The sequence below is a fragment of the Leucoraja erinacea genome, chromosome 1, assembly GCF_028641065.1.
Source record: "Leucoraja erinacea ecotype New England chromosome 1, Leri_hhj_1, whole genome shotgun sequence".
Lineage (NCBI taxonomy): Eukaryota > Metazoa > Chordata > Chondrichthyes > Rajiformes > Rajidae > Leucoraja > Leucoraja erinaceus.
In genome coordinates this window covers 97,593,525-97,612,816 of record NC_073377.1, presented here as the reverse complement: position 1 = coordinate 97,612,816, position 19,292 = coordinate 97,593,525, and the positions used below count along the sequence as shown (strand labels likewise).

Sequence of the window (19,292 nt, the reverse complement as noted above, 5' to 3'; positions counted from 1 at the left end):
ATTCCAATAAAAACGTTATTTGCTAACCTGCAGGTTCAAATTGCAGCATACACTCTCGACTACAAAAATACAGGAAGAATGAAGTAGATATATCTTTACATTATATATTCAGAGTGAATATTTGACAGCATAATAGCAGAATAGAGTAAGTCAGAATGTGTTATAATTCAAATCAGATTGCTTTGAATTGTTTGTTTAATTGGTGTGCTGGACTCAGGATTTTATCCCTGATGATTGTGCACTGTATTTTTTAGCAGAAGTTATCTTGCTATTAAGTCTTCTTGATGTTTGGTTTGACATGTTAATAGTGATTTTAAGTGATTAAAAGTAATTTTAACAAATTATCTGTACGAGGGGGATATTGTGTAGGAAGGATTCTGAAGAACGGACTCAACTTGAAACGTCACCCATTCCTTTTATCCATAGATGCTGCCTCTCCCTCTGAGTTACTCCAGCGTTTTGTGTCTGTCTTCGAGAAGGGTATTTTTTTTAAATTGTAGTGTTTTAATATTGTGTCCAATAATCACAGGTGTCTGTTCTTGCATGCCATCTTGGAGATGATCGTCATCTTGGAGCTGATATTTCACTTCCTGTCCACAATGCCCACCTATTAGGAGCGACAGGAAATCTGAGCACGTATGCATTTTATCAATTTGCCACCCAGACAGCACCGTCTGCATTCACTGACACAGGATGGGCAAAGCAGGTGTTCATTATCAACAGAAGATATTGGAAGCCATTTAGAAAATCAGTGAAAAACACAATTAAACCGTCTGATAAATCAATCAAGCTTTTCAATTTCATCATAAACAACACCAATTGAGGAACATTGAAAAATATTGTTTAAAATTCATTAGATATCAAACTCCTAAAGTGATAAGGGAGCACAAATCTGCAACTGCAGTGAAAATCTGGTATCACCTCCATCAAGGCCATTGTGGTGACAGATCAAAGGATGGCACTGCAACAACCTCTCCTAACATTGAGTTCCAGCAGCCTTGGTCTAACCCAAATCATCTCTGCACGGCTCACCTGAAACTCCAGGCCTAGGTCATAGCACGACCTCTTGAACTGAAGTTTGCAAATTTATTGCGAGATGGCACCCCAGATAACTTTTGAAGATTTATGATAAAGCCATTATAAAATAAAATGGAATGTGGAATATTGCGGGGCAACTGAACAAACATATTATACGATCTGTGATAAATGTTTAGCTAGGCTTTGTTTAAAACGATCCATGCAGTTTTGTTTTTATAAAGGGCCACCAAATTCAAATCCATTTTCCTACCATTTCAAGCAGGGTGCAAGGCCACCAAATTCGTGCAGTTTCTTACCACTTTGAGCAGGATGCAAGGCAGCCAAATTCAAGTGCAGTTTCATTACCACTTTTAGCAGGGTGCAAGGCCACCAAATGCAAATGCAGCTTCATACCATTGCATGCAGGGCGAAACCACCATAAAACCACACAAAACACCAAACTCACAGTAGTACAGTTGATGATTCACAGCTCAGACAAAGTCGTGACCTCTCCCTCTCCCGTCATGCAGAGACTGAGCCACACCCACACTTCTAGGTTTTATAACTCATCCCCCTTCCACCGGAAAAGGTGTGGCCTTCATGGCGTGAATGACATAAGAGAGATTCTCAACATTTTTTAAACACGAATAACACTTTTATTTTTCATTGATGGGAAGAATTCTCAGCACCTGCTGAGCAGAGGGGGACTGAGTAAGATGGCCAAAAATCACAGCTGCAAGTGGTAGGGTTTTATCTAAAATCAATATACAGTGCAAACAGGAAGTAAGTGCATTTGCAGTAGTGCATTTTAACTTCAAGCTAAAGCACCCAAACCACCATTTGCAGTAAGTAGTGCCTTCCAACTTCAAGCCAAAGCACCCAAGCCGCCATTTGCAGTAAGCAGTGCCTTTCAAGCCAAAGCACTCAAGCCAAAGCACCCAAGCCACCATTTGCAGTAAGTAGTGCTTTCAACTTCAAGCCAAATCACCCAAGCCACCATTTGCAGTAGTAGTGCCTATTAAATTCAAGCCAAAGCACCCAAGCCACCATTTGCAGTAAGTAGTGCTTTCAACTTCAAGCCAAAGCACCCAAGCCACCATTTGCAGTAAGTAGTGCTTTTAACTTCAAGCCAAAGCACCCAAGCCACCATTTACAGTAAGTAGTGCCTTTCAACTTCAAGCCAAAGCACCCAAGCCACCATTTGCAGGCAGTGCCTTTTTACTTCAAACAAACCATATTTTCATTTTCAAACCACATTAAGGGGACTCACAGTTTAGTAGACATGTGTTCAGTGTTATTCAGAGCTCAGAGAGACGTGACTCTTTGGCTTCATTCATCAGGCACACCACTTCCTGTCTTTATAGTCCCTCCCCCTCCCTCCAGCAGGGGCAGCAGAGAGAATGGTGACTTTTAAAAAAAACATTAATATATCACTGATTTGTCATCGATGGGAAAAACTCTTCTGGTCCAGGAAGGCGGATGGGGTCTCTGAGCGAGTTGGCCAAAAATGACGGCCATAGGTGGTGGCGTTCTCTCAGAAATTGCAGCACAGTGGGCCAAAAGCGGTCAAGATCAGATTTTTAGTAATATAGATGAATCGACGTGGTTGCAGCAAGTGGATTTTAAGGATTAAGTAATTAAATTAATAGTTAACTGGCTTCAAGATATAAAGCAGAGCATAAGGTTAATTACACATAGTATAAAGACTAGTAATCATTTTGTTATCTTTACAAAGAAATTCAGAGAATTTGGTCAAGAAAGGACAAACCCTTTTGATATTCATGTTTCCTTTTCCTGGTCCTATATTTTATTATATTTGGGGGGGAGAGGGTTAGATGTTTTTTTTTTCCTTTTTACACAATTTATGTTTTCTAGCTAATTAGTTTATAATTCCCTGGGCATGATGCATCTTTTCCACTCTTCTGATGTTATGGCCATCTGATCTGTCTCCAAGGTTGAATACTAATAGAATTATTTAATATTTTTACCATTTCACAACTGCTGTGATTTATCCTGGGTATTCCTTAGTGACTCCGTTTCCAACTTAAATTGCTTAATTTAATGAATGCATATGTAAAATGAATTAAATTAATGTAAATGAATGCTTCTGTAAAAATGTTACTGTTTGGCCAATGTTCTATGATAATATAATTTTGTGTAAAAAAACTATTAGAGAGCACAGTGGGTCAGGCAGCATCTGTGGAGGGAAATGGACAGACAATGTTTTGGGTCAAGACTCTTCTTCAGACTGATGGTGTAAAGAATAGATAGTCTTGGGTAGATTACAGGCACTGGTCTACACCGATATTTTCAACCGGTCCCTGCAAACCTGTACTGTTCCTGCCTGCTTCAAAGTCTCCACTATTGTCCCTTTACCTAAAAAGGCAAAGATTACTGGTCTTCATGACTACAGGCCTGTCACACTGACCTCTGTAGTCATGAAGACCCTTGAAAGGCTTGTGCTGGCCAAGCTGAAAAATATCACAAACCCCCTGCTGGACCCTCTGCAGTTTGCATATCAGGCCAATAGATCTGTGGATGACGCAGTCAACCTGTGCTTGAACTTCATCCTCCAGCACCTAGACCGCCAGGGGATCTATGCGAGGAATTTGTTTGTTGATTTTAGCTCTGCATTCAAAACCATTGTGCAAGAGCTACTGCACTCCAAACCTTCCGAGTTGACTGTGCCTGAACCCCTCTGTCGGTGGATTACCAGCTTCCTGACAGACAGGAAGCAGCGTGTGAGTTTGGGAAAGCACATCTCGGACCCACAAACCCTCAGCATAGGAACACCGCAAGGCTGCTTACTCCCCTCTCCTCTACTCTCTCTACACCAACGACTGCACCTCCACTGACTCATCTGTCAAGCTTCTCAAGTTTGCAGGTGACACAACTCTGATTGGACGGACTGATCCAGGATGGGGAAGAATCTGCCTACAGACAGGAAGTGACTTAGCTAGCATCCTGGTGCCATCGCAACAACCTGGAGCTCAATGCTTTTAAGACAATGGAATTGATAGTAGACTTTAGCAGAGCTCCCCCTCCCCTCACCCCACTCACCATCAACAACACCACAGTCACATCTGTGGAGTCTTTGCAGTTCCTGGGAACCATCATTTCCAAGGACCTTAAATAGACAATAGACAATAGGTGCAGGAGTAGGCCATTCGGCCCTTCGAGCCAGCACCGACATTCAATGTGATCATGGCTGATCATCCCCAATCAGTACCCCATTCCTGCCTTCTGCCCATATCCCCTGACTCCGCTATTTTTAAGAGCCCTATCTAGCTCTCTCTTAAAATCATCCAGAGAATGGAAGGGCTACCATCGACTCCACAGTCAAAAAAGCACAACAGAGGATGTACTTCCTGCAGTAGCTGAGGAAGCACAATCTGCCACAGGCAATAATGGTCCAATTCTATACCGCCATCGTAGAGTCTGGTATGGCTCATCCACCAAGCATGACACCCGGAGGCTACAGCAAATCGTCCAGTTTTATTTTTTACTTAAGATTCCAGCATCTTGAGATTCTTTGCTACTGGCTGGGATTCTTTACCTCAGAGTGGCAAAGTCAGTGGATAAGACATTTTAAGGCAGAGATAGATAGATTCTTGATTAGTACAGGTGTCAGATGTTATAGGGAGAAGGCAGGAGAATGGGGTTAGGAGGGAGAGATAGATCAGCCAGGAATGAATGGAGGTGTAGACTTGATGGGCGAAATGGCCAAATTCTATCCCCATCACTTATGGTCTTATGATCTGCTGTCTTTTGTGTCATACTTGCCTCCAATATAATTGTGTGGTTCCTCTATCATTTAAATTGTTTAATTAGTTGCTCTGCATTGCCTCTTATCTCTTCTGTAGTTCTTACATTTTAGCGGGATGTTTCTTGGGTTCTGTTGAAAACTATCTTTTCCTTACTGCTTACCAAATTTTGTTGTCATTTTGTTTTCCAAGGTTAGATCAGCACTAGCTTTTCTTGAATCCCTTACTCTGGTTTTGTGTCATACAGTACTTGTATCCTTCTCAATAATTGTCATTGCAATGATTTTTCGCCATTGTCTACATGTTTCAATACTCATGTGCCACTATTCATTCACAATTCGGCAACGTTCGGCAAGTTCACTGTCGAATATCAGAGGATCGGGTTTACGCCATGACAACGGAGCGATGGTCCGTTATAAAAAATAAACTGAAATAAATTCAGGCAAAAGAGTTGGAGACATGGCTCAAAGATTCTGACACCACATTTGTGAATGATCCACGACAACATACATAGTGAAAGATTAGTCTTTATTCCATAAGTAATCCAGAACATTTAAACTGCCAGCCATTCATACCCAGCTCGGCGTGGCTTCCGAGAGCTGGCTGACCTTGTCAATGACCCCTCCTCCTGGGTCTCCACCATGGTCGCAGCAGTCAAGAAGAACAAAGACAAAATAAGGATTTACATCAACCCCAATGATTTAAACACTGCCATCAAACAACCACACCATCCGATGCGGATGGTGGAAAAGGTCGCAGCCAACCTGGGTAAAGCCACAGTCTTCTCTGTCCTAGATACAATTAACTCATTTTGGCAAATACCGCTAGACCATGCGTCCTCCATGTTAACCACATTCACAACGCCCTTCAGACGCTACCGATTCTTACGAATGCCATTTGGCATCAATTCAGCCAGTGAAATTTTCAAACGTACTATGGAACAACTCTTTACTGGCTACACATGCGACATAATCGTGGACGACATCCTGATCACCGGGCGCAATGCGTAAGAACATGACTCAAAACTGAAGCAGGTCCTGGATCGGGCCAGAGAGGTAAATCTCAAACTCAACCCCCTCAAGTGCAGGTTTCGAGTCGACGAAGTGACTTACGTGGGTCACATATTCACCAATAACGGCCTCAGGCCAGACCCTTCTAAAATCATTGCCATCAACAAAATGCCATCACCTATGGATGTGACAGCTCTACAGCGATATCTAGGCATGGTAAACTACCTGGGAAAATTCATCCCAAACTTCAGCGAGCTGTCCCACTGCGAAACTTGACCCACAAGGATACACACTGGTCCTGGCACCAGCACCAGCAGAGGGCATTTGAAAACCTCAAACAACTAAAGATTTGCGCACCAACTCTCACATACTTTGATGCCAGGTTACCCGTCACCCTCACCTGTGATGCCTCCCAGTATGGACAGGGTGCCGCTTGCCTACAAGACGACGGGAAGGGTCCCGGACCGGTTGCCTATGCCTCCCGCACCATGACCAACACAGAACAGTGCTACGCTCAAATCGAGAAGGAGCTACTTGCGGTAACTTTTGTCTGTAAGAAATTCAAGGACTTTATCTTTTGCAACCCGATCACGGTTGAAACCGATCACCAGCCCCTGGTCAGTATCCTCAGTAAACCGATCCACACGGCACCAGTGCCCTTACAACACATAATGATGGAACTACAGAAGTATGACTTCAGACTAATCTATAAACGCGGTAAGGACATGCACTTAGCTGACACCCTCTCACGGGCACCTCGCCCAACCTGCGAAAAACACCTGTCTGATGGTGAGCACGAGGGGTACACGGTTGTGATGGTCTCCTGCCTTCCATCTGCAGGCTTAGACATCCTAGTGGCACAAACAGCTGCGGACAAAATGCTACAATCGCCTGCCATTGTCATCCACCGCGGCTGGCCAGACAAACAGCACCACCTGCCCCTGGCTATCTGCCCATTCTACCCAGTCCGCGACAAACTGGTCATTCAAGCCGACATTATAATGAAAGGACACAAAGCAGTTATCCCGACATCCCTTCACAACTAGTACTTTGATATTGTTCATGGGTGCCATCCTCCTGCAGAAATAACCCTCCAACATGCACAAGGTATGCTTTTCTGGCCTGATATGGCTAACTACATTCTCGAGAAAGTTGCTGCCTGCCTGATTTGCAACAGCCTGACCCTGCATCAACATAAACAACCACTTCTCCTGCACCCCACACCGAACTTACCCTGGTCCACAGTATCAGCCGACATCTTTGAGTGGCACGGCAAACAATACCTAGTTCTAGTCGATTCCTACTCAGGACGGTTTGAAATCGACTTGCTCAGTAGTCCGACCTCACCCATGGTTATTCAAAAATTCACTAGCCACTTTTCTGTCCACGAAGCACCCCTCACGCTACTCTCAGAGAATGGAACTCAATTCTCCAGTCAGCTCTTCAAGGATTTTGCGAAACACTGGGATTTTCACCACACCACCAGCAGCCCCGAGTACCTGCAGTCCAACAGAACTAATGGAACGCTCACACAGGGCCTGCTCCGATGTCTATCTCGACCTACGTAACCTACAAAACATTGTCCGCGACACTCTCCTGGGATCTTCGGCCGAACGACTCATGTCATGGCGAACCCCCACCACCCTGCCTATGGCCAAGCAACTGCTAGAACGATAAGCTTGCACGCCATCGGCGATCCAATTCCAGCTCCAACGCCACCGCGACATACAAAGAAAATACTATGATAAAACCAGCTCCCCGCTTCAAACCGCTCAACAAGGGACAGGTTGTCCGCTTATGGTCGCTCAGAAGCTATGATCACCTCGGTATCGTTCTGTGGGCAACCGCGGAGCCACGCTCATAACTGGTCAGTGTTGACAATGGCATCTATCGACGCACCCGCCAACACCTCCTCCCAGTTAATGAACCGGCACCTTCCCGTCCTTACCCTGACCAGCCTGCCGGTCTTCCCTCATGCTCCACAAATGCCACTCCAGCAATTCCTCTACCGGTGCCAGCGCCATCCCTGCCTTCCCTGGTGTCTTCTCCTCCGCGTTCACCCGATAAAGGACTTACTCCCTTAGATAAGGATGAGGCCCATGAGGGGTAGTACCGTACATTTGCTGGTCGTGTCCGCAAGATGAACCCGCTGATTGGAAAGTTCACCAGCTATATTTGAACTGTGCATGACCTGTTTTGTTTTATGTGCTCATATATGCACAAGCATGTACAAGTAAAATAAGAAATGCACACACTTTACTGGTGTTTTACAATACATACTCCACTAACCGCTCTATATATGCTTTGCTTCTTTAAGAGGAAGGTTGTAGATTAAGCCTTATTAATCCATGCCATTTATAATCTCCACTACACATATATGCATGACACCCTTTACATGGTATTACGGTACTACACAGTACCACGCTCACACTGTCAGCCAGCTCCCGGAGGCCACGCCGAGCTGGGTATGAATTGCTGGCAGTTTCAATGTTCTGGACTATTTATGGAATAAAGACTAATCTTTCACTATGTATGTTGTCGTGGATCATTCACAAACAGAACATGTGAACAATTATTCCTTCTTGTAATTGCTACATACTGTGTTATAGAGGTGTCATACGTAAATTGTGAGGATTCTATTCTCTTATCCAATATAAATCACTTCTGTTCAATTAGATGCAGAGAGTTTCTTTTACCCATTTTCCTATTTTTAACACATTCTTCTTCCATCGCCTTCCTTCTACTGTTAGATGGTCTGTAGATTGCTCCTATAGATGTGATGGTTTAGTTTAGTTTAGCTTTGATTAGTTTAGTTTTGTTTAGAGATACAGTGTGGAAACAGGCCCTTAGGCTGACCAAGTCCATGCTGTCATTGATCACTAGTGATATGTTATCCCATTTTTCCATCCTACACACTAGGTGGCAATTTGCGGAGGGCTATGAAGCTATAATCCTGCATGTCTTTCGAATGTGGGAGGAAACCAAAGCACGCAGAGAAAATCCATGCGGTCACAGGGAGACCTTCGAACTGACAGGACCTATAGTCAAGATTGAAATCGGGTCTCTGGACCTGAGAGGCAACAACTCTACTGCTGCGGCACCGTGCCACACACAAAGATGCGGCCCACTTCCTTCATTCATTTTGAAATTCCATTCTTTCTACAGGAGGCAGTGGAATATCATTTATTCTGTGGATGTCCCACTGCATTAATGTTCAGGCAAAATTAACGGGCAATATACATTGTCAACTTTCAGAATATACTGCTTGGTAAAGTTCTCCCTAAGCCCAGCCTGGGAGGTTGACTAGAGATCCAGTTGATGTTGTATGGGGTGGGGGGGATAATTGAAGCCCTGTTTGTGAATGGATTGTTAGGGACCAGTGAGGTAATTTCGATGGGAATCAAACCCCAGCTGATGAACAAGTGCTCATAGATTGGTAAGAGACTAAGGTCGGAATTGGATCCTAGCTGTGGGTGAGTGGTTAAGGATTTGGGAGGGAAATCAGTGGGAATTGGGGACCAACTTGTGTTCGGTGGTTTGTAATAGGGAGACGAGCCAGCAGTGTTGGGAAACGTGGGTTGGGTGTGGGTGTTGGTTAGAAGAGACATTGGGAGCAGAATCAAGAATTATGTTTGAGGAGGTCATGACTGGAGGTTGGCATCAAGATGTACGGGGCTTTGGTCAGCAAAGGCAACATGAGGGGCCATTACAAGTTTGGAGGTTTGAGGTGCAGGATAATTTGATGTTAGTGGTGACCTGAGCATCTAGGTCAATTTTTCACTTATCAGTAGCGTACCCTGGTCAGTTCTGAAGTAGTGAGATCAGGTTGTCCTGGGAGTGTCTGATGAAGGGTGTCCTGGGACAACATGGCCCAACTTGCATGCTGTGCTCCACAAGGAGCTATGCATGAAGAATAATGTCACCCAAGTAACACAGAACACACATGGACATGGCAAGGGTGAATCAGAACAGAAAGTGCCCAGTTACATCTCATGATTTGTTGTTATTTGACTCAGAAATGGGTATAAATACTCTTTATCCTGGGCTAAATTGATTTGTGATCACATAGTACTGATAAAAATGTATCCAAAGTAATTTCCAAGTATTTATATTTTACTTCCAATCACACAAATTCTATTTCTGTTTTACTAATGCCAGATTATTTTCTCGAAAGCCTTCATGTAATCCTTCCTAAGTACACCTCGTAAGTGCAGCTACTCTACAATGTTGAATTACCAGACCAATTTTTTTCTGCAGCCACATCTCAGTAATCTCTACCATATGAGCTTCCTTATAACATAGTATTGCTTATTTGTTTCATATTGACGCATTGCGTATAGCTGAAGCTTTTAAACTGCAGTTTGTTTTTAATTATCTTCAGCCAGATTTTGTTTACTCATAACTTTATTCACAAACCAATTATATTTATCCTTTTTTTAAACTTTCATATACTCTCCTTTCCTGTTCCATTCATTTTGTAGGTTTATTTCACTGCTTGTAACCACGCCATTTCACTCATTGGAGAGGGCCCCTGTCTGTACAAGCGGCTTAACAGCCTCTCCTCTGCTACACTACCCCCTGACATTCAATTCAATTCAATTCAATTCAACTTTAATGTCATCGCACAAATACAAGTATCAGTACAACGAAATGCAGTTTTGCGTCAGTCCGTAGTAGTTGTACATAAAGAAAAACAAAAAAAATAGAAAGAGGGAAGATACAGAATAATCAGGAAATACAGAATGATTAAACAAAGGGGACGGAGGGACCAGAGAAATCTATCGTCGGGACTCCGAGTTCAGCAGTGTGATTGTGTTGTTGTAGAAGCTTTTCCTCATCCTACTAGTACGTGACCTGAGGCTCCTGTACCGCCTCCCTGATGGGAGGAGGGCAAACAGTCCATGGTTGGGGTGTGAGGGGTCTTTGATGATCTTCCCAGCCCGTCTCAGACACCGTTTTCGGTGGAGGGCATCCATGGCAGGGAGCGGGGCACCGATGATGTGCTGCGCGGTTTTCACCACCCGTTGTAGTGCCTTCCTGTCCGCAGCAGTGCAGCTGCTGTACCATACCGTGAAGCAGGTGGTTAGGATACTCTCTATGGTACAGCGGTAAAAGTTGGTCAGGATCTGGGGGGACAGGTGGGCTTTCTTGAGCCTCCTCAGGAAGTAAAGGCGCTGCTGTGCCTTTATGATCAGCTTGGAGGTGTTGAGGGACCAGGACAAGTCCTCCGAGATATGTACTCCGAGGAATTTCACACTCTCCCCTTCCTCAAATGGTGTTTTCTTTTGGTTTGTAATTGTGCTCAGGATGAAGCCTGGCAGGGTTTCCCCACCCCTCCCCAATGTTCTCTCTCAGGTGCACGAGCACAATGACTAAATAAGGCAGAAATCTTCAATTAAAACATGTAATGTTTGCTTTCATCAGGTGAACAGCAATGTAACAGGCTGAAGTCTGAAGAGTCTGAGTCTGAGGTCTGAGTCTGAAGTCTAGTTTGCCTATTTCCTTTGCTCCATAGATGCTGCTGCACCCGCTGAGTTTCTCCAGCATTTTTGTGTATCTTCGATTTTCCAGCATCTGCAGTGCCTTCTTAAACAATATAACTGGCATACTGTGTCGTATGCTATCTACAGCCTATAGCCTTCTAACTGGTGCTGTATAGTGCCAACTCTAGAATATGAAAAGCTTGTATTTTTTTACGATTCATTTAATTTGCAGCTATCATGGAGATACGATCGATAGATTACAATTTCAAACCTAATTCATAAATGTTTAAATGGAGGAGATAGATCATTTTTCATTATTTCGTGTCGGAAATAACACCATTTTTTTTTTAACCTGCAACAAAATCCCGAAAGTGAATGCATACCAACTCTGAACTCTTTGACAATCAATTATTTCTCTTCTAAGGTAGCATGGTTAAGAAAGATTAGTTGACAGCAATTTTCAAAAATCATTTTTTTTAAATGGTCAAACATATATTGGAAATTGCTGGTGGAATTCTTTGCTGGTGGAATTATATTAAGCTAACTGTAATGTTATTCAGAAATGCTATTTTATTCATCATTAAAATGTTGAGGTACTTCTTTTACTCTGAGTTCGCTGCAGCATGTAATATGCGCAATATTACTAACACATCTTCACGTTCTGCTTACTATTACAAGTAGCTCTCTCTCTCCCTCTTTGCAGATACAGCTTTGCATTATTAGGGGCAAAGCCAAAATTAGGAATTCAATAATTAAGGAATCCAACGGGAACACAGCAGCATGTGCAAGCTTACTTGAATAATTCAATCTATTTTTAAGCGTTCAGTCCTCAGATGTAGCTGTTTCTCTTGGTTTTATTTTTTAGCTGATTCACTACATGCCCTTCCCGGGTTATGAATGTTGTTGATCGTAAGGGCCCTGGGATAGGACAGTTTTAGATCAACCTGATTTAATTTCTTTCAGCAACACTCCAAACAAGCCCTGAGTTGGGTGTGGCACACTGCATCTGCCTCAGAAATAAGAAACCACTGTTGTGCACAAAGGAAATGTATGAAGGGAAGTGCCACTTGGACTTCTGAGTGACCAGTGATATAGGATGATCTGATTCCACTCTGGCAAACAGTAATTGTGCTATACACTGAACCTAAAAAAGCAGTGAACCATGCCTGACATTTCAGCCACAGGAAGCCTCATGCTTGTGCATGAAGCAAACAATGTTAATTATGAGCAACTAGCTGGCACCCTAAATCACTTTGGTCCCCTTATTTCCTTACTACCGTTCTTCAGAACCTGCAGCATACTATCCTCACCTGGCTGGGTCAGCACATTGATGATGCGGTAGAGCTGCTGCCTCATGGTGCCAGAGACCCGGGTTTGATCCTGACCACATGTGCTGTCAGTAAGGAGTTTGTACGTTCTCCCCAAGAACTCATGGGTTTTCTCCGGGTGCTCTGGTCTCCTCCCACATTCGAAAGACATGCAGGTTTGTAGGTTAATTGGCTTTGGTAAAATTGTAAATTTTACAGTTAAATCACAGTGAATCTCCTCCTTACTGTTTTGGAATGCAAAGTCTTGTCTCTCTTCTCTTTCTACATTCTGGGAGAAAGACAGGAACTTGAAAGTTTAGACATTCACTCTTAAGAACAAATTATTTTCCACTGCTATCTGACTCCTGCACCATGCACCTCCTTCTTGAAATCATGCCACATAATTTCACCTCCCCATTATACTGTTAATGTACTTTAATATAGTATTGCATTACTTGGATTTTACGTGACAATCTTGCATGATTCTGCTGTTTACACTCATTGTATTTACTGTATTATTACTGCATATATTCTGTTTGCTCTGTGAGTTCATGTGAACAAAGAATGTTATTGCACCCTGGTGTTTGTGACAATACACTAATCTGAATCTGAATCTGGTCGTTTGAAACTCATGTGCGTAGGAACTTCTTTACATTAGACTTTAGAGATACAGCGTGGGAACAAGCTCTTCCGCCCACCGAGTCCACGGAGACCAGCAATCACCCCGTACACTAGCACTGTCGTACTAGGACCAATTTTTAAAATTTACAGAAACCAATTAACCTACAAACCTCTAGGTCTTTGGTGCACCTGGAGAAAACCCACGCGGTCATGGGGTGAATGTACAAACTCCATAGAGACAGCACCCGTAGCCAGGATTGAACCCGGGTCTCTGGCGCTTTAAAGCAGCAACTCTACCGCTGTGCCACTGTGCCGTCTTCTTCTTGTAGGGTATGGTGAATCTGGTATTCGCTGCCCAGGGGGTTGTAAAGGCTAGACAGCTAGGGTTATTAAAGAGGAATTAAAGAAATACTAGAAACATCACGGAACTTAAGGGTGAGAGGAATTGGCACAGAACAGGAATGAGTTCTCAAGCAGATCAGCCAAGATCATGTTGAATGGAAGGGCAGACTGGAGGGTTGAATGGTCTGCACCAGCTCCTGGTTTCTGATATTCTTACAATTTTAGTAATCCACTTGGTAGATCTTCAAAATGGATTCAAACACATTTGGCAGAGTATCCAACTTCTTCGTTGATTGGACTCAAAGCATCAAAAATTAAATGGTTATCGTTTTTAGCAAAGAAGATTTTATACCAGTTCCAACTTAACACAAGATTTTAAGGCAACATGGGCCATCAAGCAAAATAAATATGAAGGTAATTCCTTTGCTCTGCGTTCTGCTCATGTAGACTCATTGTATGAAAAGCCACTATTGAACTTGCCTTTCACATGACATGGCAGCACTTCATTGAAACAGATTGCATTGAAATTAATTTGGGAGATGTGGTTCGACACAATGTAAATTCAGGGTTTTTTTACACTAAATTTAATGGATGTTGGTTTTGCAAATGTCAATGCAGTTAGGCACACAAATTGTAATTAAGTGTAGCTTTTAATTAAGCAGAGGTTTATTCATGCTAATTTACTGCACATTCTTGTTCAACACAGGGAATAATCTTGAATCATTTTCAAGAAACATCGAAGGCACTGATTAGACCACCTTAAGTAGCAATTAAAGCATTTTCTACAAGCACAATAACCTTTTTGTTGCATACAACAACCACTAATCTGAAACATAACGTACTGTCATAAACTATGGGTTCCTGACATGTCCCTACAACTACTAATACTTGGGCATGGCCTCTGTCTGACAAGTGATAATTACAAGCACAAAACCAGAGTCCCTCTCCAAACTGCTCATTACAAACGCTACGATCACAAATCTTCAAAGTATGCCTTCGGTTAGCTTTTTTAACTTTGGTTTAATTTGAATTTCACTCATTCTTGCCCTTTCTAATTACTTTTTAACCATATGCTGTAGAATTAATTTAAGATTAATTGAAGTCGTCTCTCTCTCTGGGGATGTCAGTTCTGCCTGAGATGGTGGTCCGAACATCTCCAGATTCAGGTCTAGAGACTTGAGTACAGAAACAAGACTGACACCCCAGTGAAACACTGAGGGAGGGCTTTACATCACCGGTGTCATCTTCCACATTACATTTCAAACCCATGCCATGAATGCTCCCTCAGGCTTACATGGTAAGTTCACATGGTTATAGAGATGTATATAATCATGAGGAGAATAGGTAGGGTAAGTACACAGTGTATTTTTGTCCCAGGGTAGTGGAATCAAGAATTGGAGGGCATAGCCTTATGGTGAGAAGGGAAATGTTTAATAGGAACCTAAGGGCAACATTTTCACACAGGGTGGTGAGTATATGAGAAACGATGGCTTTGAGGGAGCAGTGGAGCCCATTCCAACTGCTGTGGGAATAATGAAAATTGAAACATTGGAGGTGAGTGTGGGGGGAAGTATTCCACATGGTTGGCAACAGCACAATAATTTTGTAAAGAACAGAAAGTGAGTAGAAGTGTGAGGGTACAGACTGGTGGAGAGGCAGGAGTGTAAAGAGAGCGGCAAAAGTCCAAGGTGTTCAGAATGTCTGAAAGGTCTCGACCCAAAATGTCACTTATTCCTTTTCTCCAGAGATGATGCCTGACCCATTGAGTTACTCCAGCATTTTGTGCCTATGCTCAGAATAACTGATGGTGGAGAGAGGAAGGAAGATGCAGAACGGGTGGGCAGGGGAGCAAGGGCTGAGGAAAGATCACTGCGTTGGTCTCCTCTTTCAGTCCACCTTTGCTAGATGTTAGATGTACACTTTACTCAGTGCCTTCCCTCACCCTCTTATCCTTCCAACAATCCATACACCACTTTGGTGGGGAAGATCAGGAACACCAAGCGAAGCAGGGAGATGATGAGCTGGGAGCAAGACTTCGAGATGAGATCGACAGATGGGATGATTGGTGAAAAAGCCATGAGTTTATGAAGGAGGACTCTCCTATCCTTCCACTAGTTCCCATTCTCCTACTTCCCTTTTCCCAGTGTCGATCTGCCTTTACCCACAACTTCCTCAATGTTTCATCAGACATTCTCCTACCACCACACCCCTGGTTTCCAAATATCCCAACTGCTACCTCACAATGGCATTGGAAGTGAAGTCTTTGTTTTCATTGATGATAATGAACAGGAAGAAGGGTGGCAGCTAAACAAAGCAATGGCAGTAACAACAAATACAAGAGGAAGCAAATGGGAACAGTTGTAATAGATCTGGAAATCTTAGATTCGTGAAGTGTATGTTATGCCCAGTTAATCTTTACGGGCTTGATGACTAAAGTAATGATCTTATCTATGATATTATTCATCTGGATTTCAAGAAAATATCTGGTAAAGAGATTGCTAACAGAACTTGAAGCTCATGGAATGGAAGGCCAGGAAATTAGTTGGATTACAGACAGCCAAGAGTGGGGATAAAAGGCAGGAATATAAATTGAAGGATCTGTATTAAAAGAAAAAGCCATGACCATTTTCAGTATTGATAAATTACTTACCTGACACATCCATGCCTGCTGCTGTCTCCAAAGCAGGAGGCTCAATAAGTTATGTCATTGTAAATATAGCATTACAAAGGGTTATTAATAGATTAACTTAATGGAATAAATAATAACAAATGGATTTCAATATAGGTAAATGTGTGGTCACCTGCCTTGGATTTAAGGATATGACAGTATTTTTTAAATATTATTAACCTTAAAGTAATGACCCAAAATCTGATTGTGTATTTGGATCATTAGAGTTTGTGTACAAATAGAGGAAATGGTCAAAACCTCGACTGGAATGATACTTTTTATATAGTGAAGAGGAGTCATGCTGCAGCTATAGGTACCGACAGTGCAGTTAGATCATACCCTGTACCATAGTGAGCCGTTCCAGGCAGCACACTGCATGAAGGATATATCCTTGAAGAAAATGAAACATAGATGTGTCAGAATTAACTTGGAGGATTGAAGGATGCGACTAGGTAAACCAGAGTTATTTGCCAGGAATCTGGAAGATAAAGTGATAAAATGATTTGAAAGTTTAGAATATTATGGGAATTTGTTAGGGTACATGGAGAGAACTGTTGTTTGGTTCCCTGTTCCATGGAACTTCTAGCTAGGACCAATGTTACAATCCATCACACAATTAATCTGATTGAATGGGGACATCTAACAGTATCAAACCCGTGAGAGATTGTTTGGTTGCTTAGGACTGGAGATTCCAAAAATGTCTGGAAATTAGAAACGGGATTTTCTGGGAATTTGGAAGCCCCTTCCATAAATAACAATTGATATTAGAACAAATTCATTTAAAATCAGATATTTATGGAATCTCCAATCAGAGACCATTCTTCAAACCAGACGTATATAGGAAACAAAAGATGCCAGCACAAAAAGTAGGCACTTCATCAAAAAGGCAGCCAGCATCATCAGGCACAACCTGGCCACACTCTCATTTCACTCCTGCCATTCAGAAGAAGGTATAGGAGCTGGAAAACTGTAAGGTCCAGTTTCTGGAGCAATTTCTTCCCATCAACCATCAGGCTATTAAACACTACAACCTCCAATTAAGCTCTGAACTACATACTACATAGACTTGAGGTCATTGTTTGAGTCCTATTGTTTGCACTATTATTATATTATATTATATCTATATATAACTAAATATATATATGCACACACACACACACATATATATATATATATGTATATGTGTGTGTGTGTGTGTGTGTATATATATTTAGTTTTAGTGTATATATAATATATACATATATATATATGTATATATTATATATAGACTAAAACTTATGTGTGTGTAAGACATATATATATTTATGTGTGCGTAAGAAAGAACTGCAAATGCTGGTTTAAATTGAAGGTAGACACAAAATGCTGGACTAAATCAGCTGAGGTGCTGTTCCTCCGATTTGCACTGGGCCTCACTCTGACAATGGAGGAGGCCCAGGGCAGAAAGGTCAGATTGGGAATGTGAGGGGGAGTTGAAGTGCTGAGCCACTGGGAGATAAGCTAGGTTAAAACAGACTGAGCAGAGGTGTTCTGTGAACCGATGGCCAAGCCTGCGATTGATCTTGCTGATGTAGAGAAGCTGACACCTGGAACAGCGGATACAGTAGATGAGGTTGGAGGAGGTGCAAGTGAACCTCTGCAGGTGAGGCAGAGGAACAGCAACTCATTTTTCGCTTGTGTAGTTTACACCCTAGCGGTATGAACATTGACTTTTCTTACTTCAGATAGCCCTTGCTTTCTCTCTCCATCCCCTTCCCCTTCCCAGTTCTCCCACTAGCCTTACTGTCTCCTACTACATTCTATCTCTGTCCAGACCCCTCCCCTGGCATCAGCCTGATGAAGGGTCTCGACCCAAGACGTCGCCCATTCCTTCTCTCCGGAGATCTTGCCTGACCCACTGAGTTACTCCAGCCTTATACATATATATAATAAAGGTGTAAAGACTAAAACAATGCTCCCAAGTTTATGTTGCATGTATTTATATATATATAAAACAAACACTGAAATGCTAACCTGTTTCACACCATTCAGCAAGCAGTAGCCTAACAGTTATGAATTTATTGCAACAGTACCCTAATCTAACCCCAATTAAGTCAACAAAGATGATATCGAAGTTTATTTTGTGTATCTCTGGAAAAGGAAACTATCACTTCAATCTAGGTTCTAACTTTAACAACCCATATATGTTATGACAGCTTTCTGTTTGAATCATATTTCAGATTTTAAATAACCTAATCTTCCCAATTTGTTTGTATGGTCAGTGGGTTCAAGCATCATTTTCTCCTCTCTCACAAAATATCACATAGATATATTTGGATAATGATTAGGCAAATTTTTCTACCTTTGCAGGCCTCCCAACAATAGTGTATCAGAAGGAAAGAGCATCATTTTTGGCAGACACAAACACTGTGTTCATCCTACAGTTATCCCTTTAACCCAGATGACGATATTGTTCCCTATCATTTGCCCAGAGTCTCCCATCTACTCTTCCATCGCACACCCAGCAACATCCAGGATGAAAAATAGCAAACCGCCCTGGAGAATGACGGTGCACTGACTGGATGTGAAAGCTTTGCAATATCATTTCATTCTATCTTTGATGGATTGATAAAAAACATATTGCACATAAAAAAAACATATAACTCTAGGACTGTTCCAACGATTAAGTGATAAGAGGCTAAGGAACGAAAGATTTATGTAGTACCTTTTGGAGTGGCGGCGCGGCTCTGGCTGCAGCGGCTTACCGGCGGTCCCGTTGTCTTTGTGTTTTTTATGTTGTTTATTTTGTTTGGTTAGTCTAGTTTTTTGGTTTTAGCTTGTGTTTTTTGGGGGGGGGGGGGGGGGTTGAAACGGGGTTTGCAGTCTCTCCCTGCGGGGGAATACGACCTTTTTGTCGTATTCCCCTTCTCTGCCTCCGTCTGTGCTGAGGCCTAATGGAGCTGACGACCTCGAGGCTCCGGAGGCAGAGCACCGTCAGGACTCGCCCTGAGCTCGCTCCCGTGAGGGTGGTCCGGCTCAGGGCTGGAAGAGGTTGGGACGCTCCCGTGAGGACGGCCAGCCCGAGGGTGGAACGAGGCTCCCGT

At 42.7% G+C, this 19,292-nt stretch overlaps 1 protein-coding gene across 5 annotated transcripts in view; it reads right to left on the bottom strand.

Moving 5' to 3' along the window:
• The window catches only part of mapk10 (mitogen-activated protein kinase 10), a 237,464-nt gene that overhangs the window by 140,474 nt on the left and 77,698 nt on the right, over positions 1 to 19,292 (bottom strand). The window lies entirely within an intron of this gene.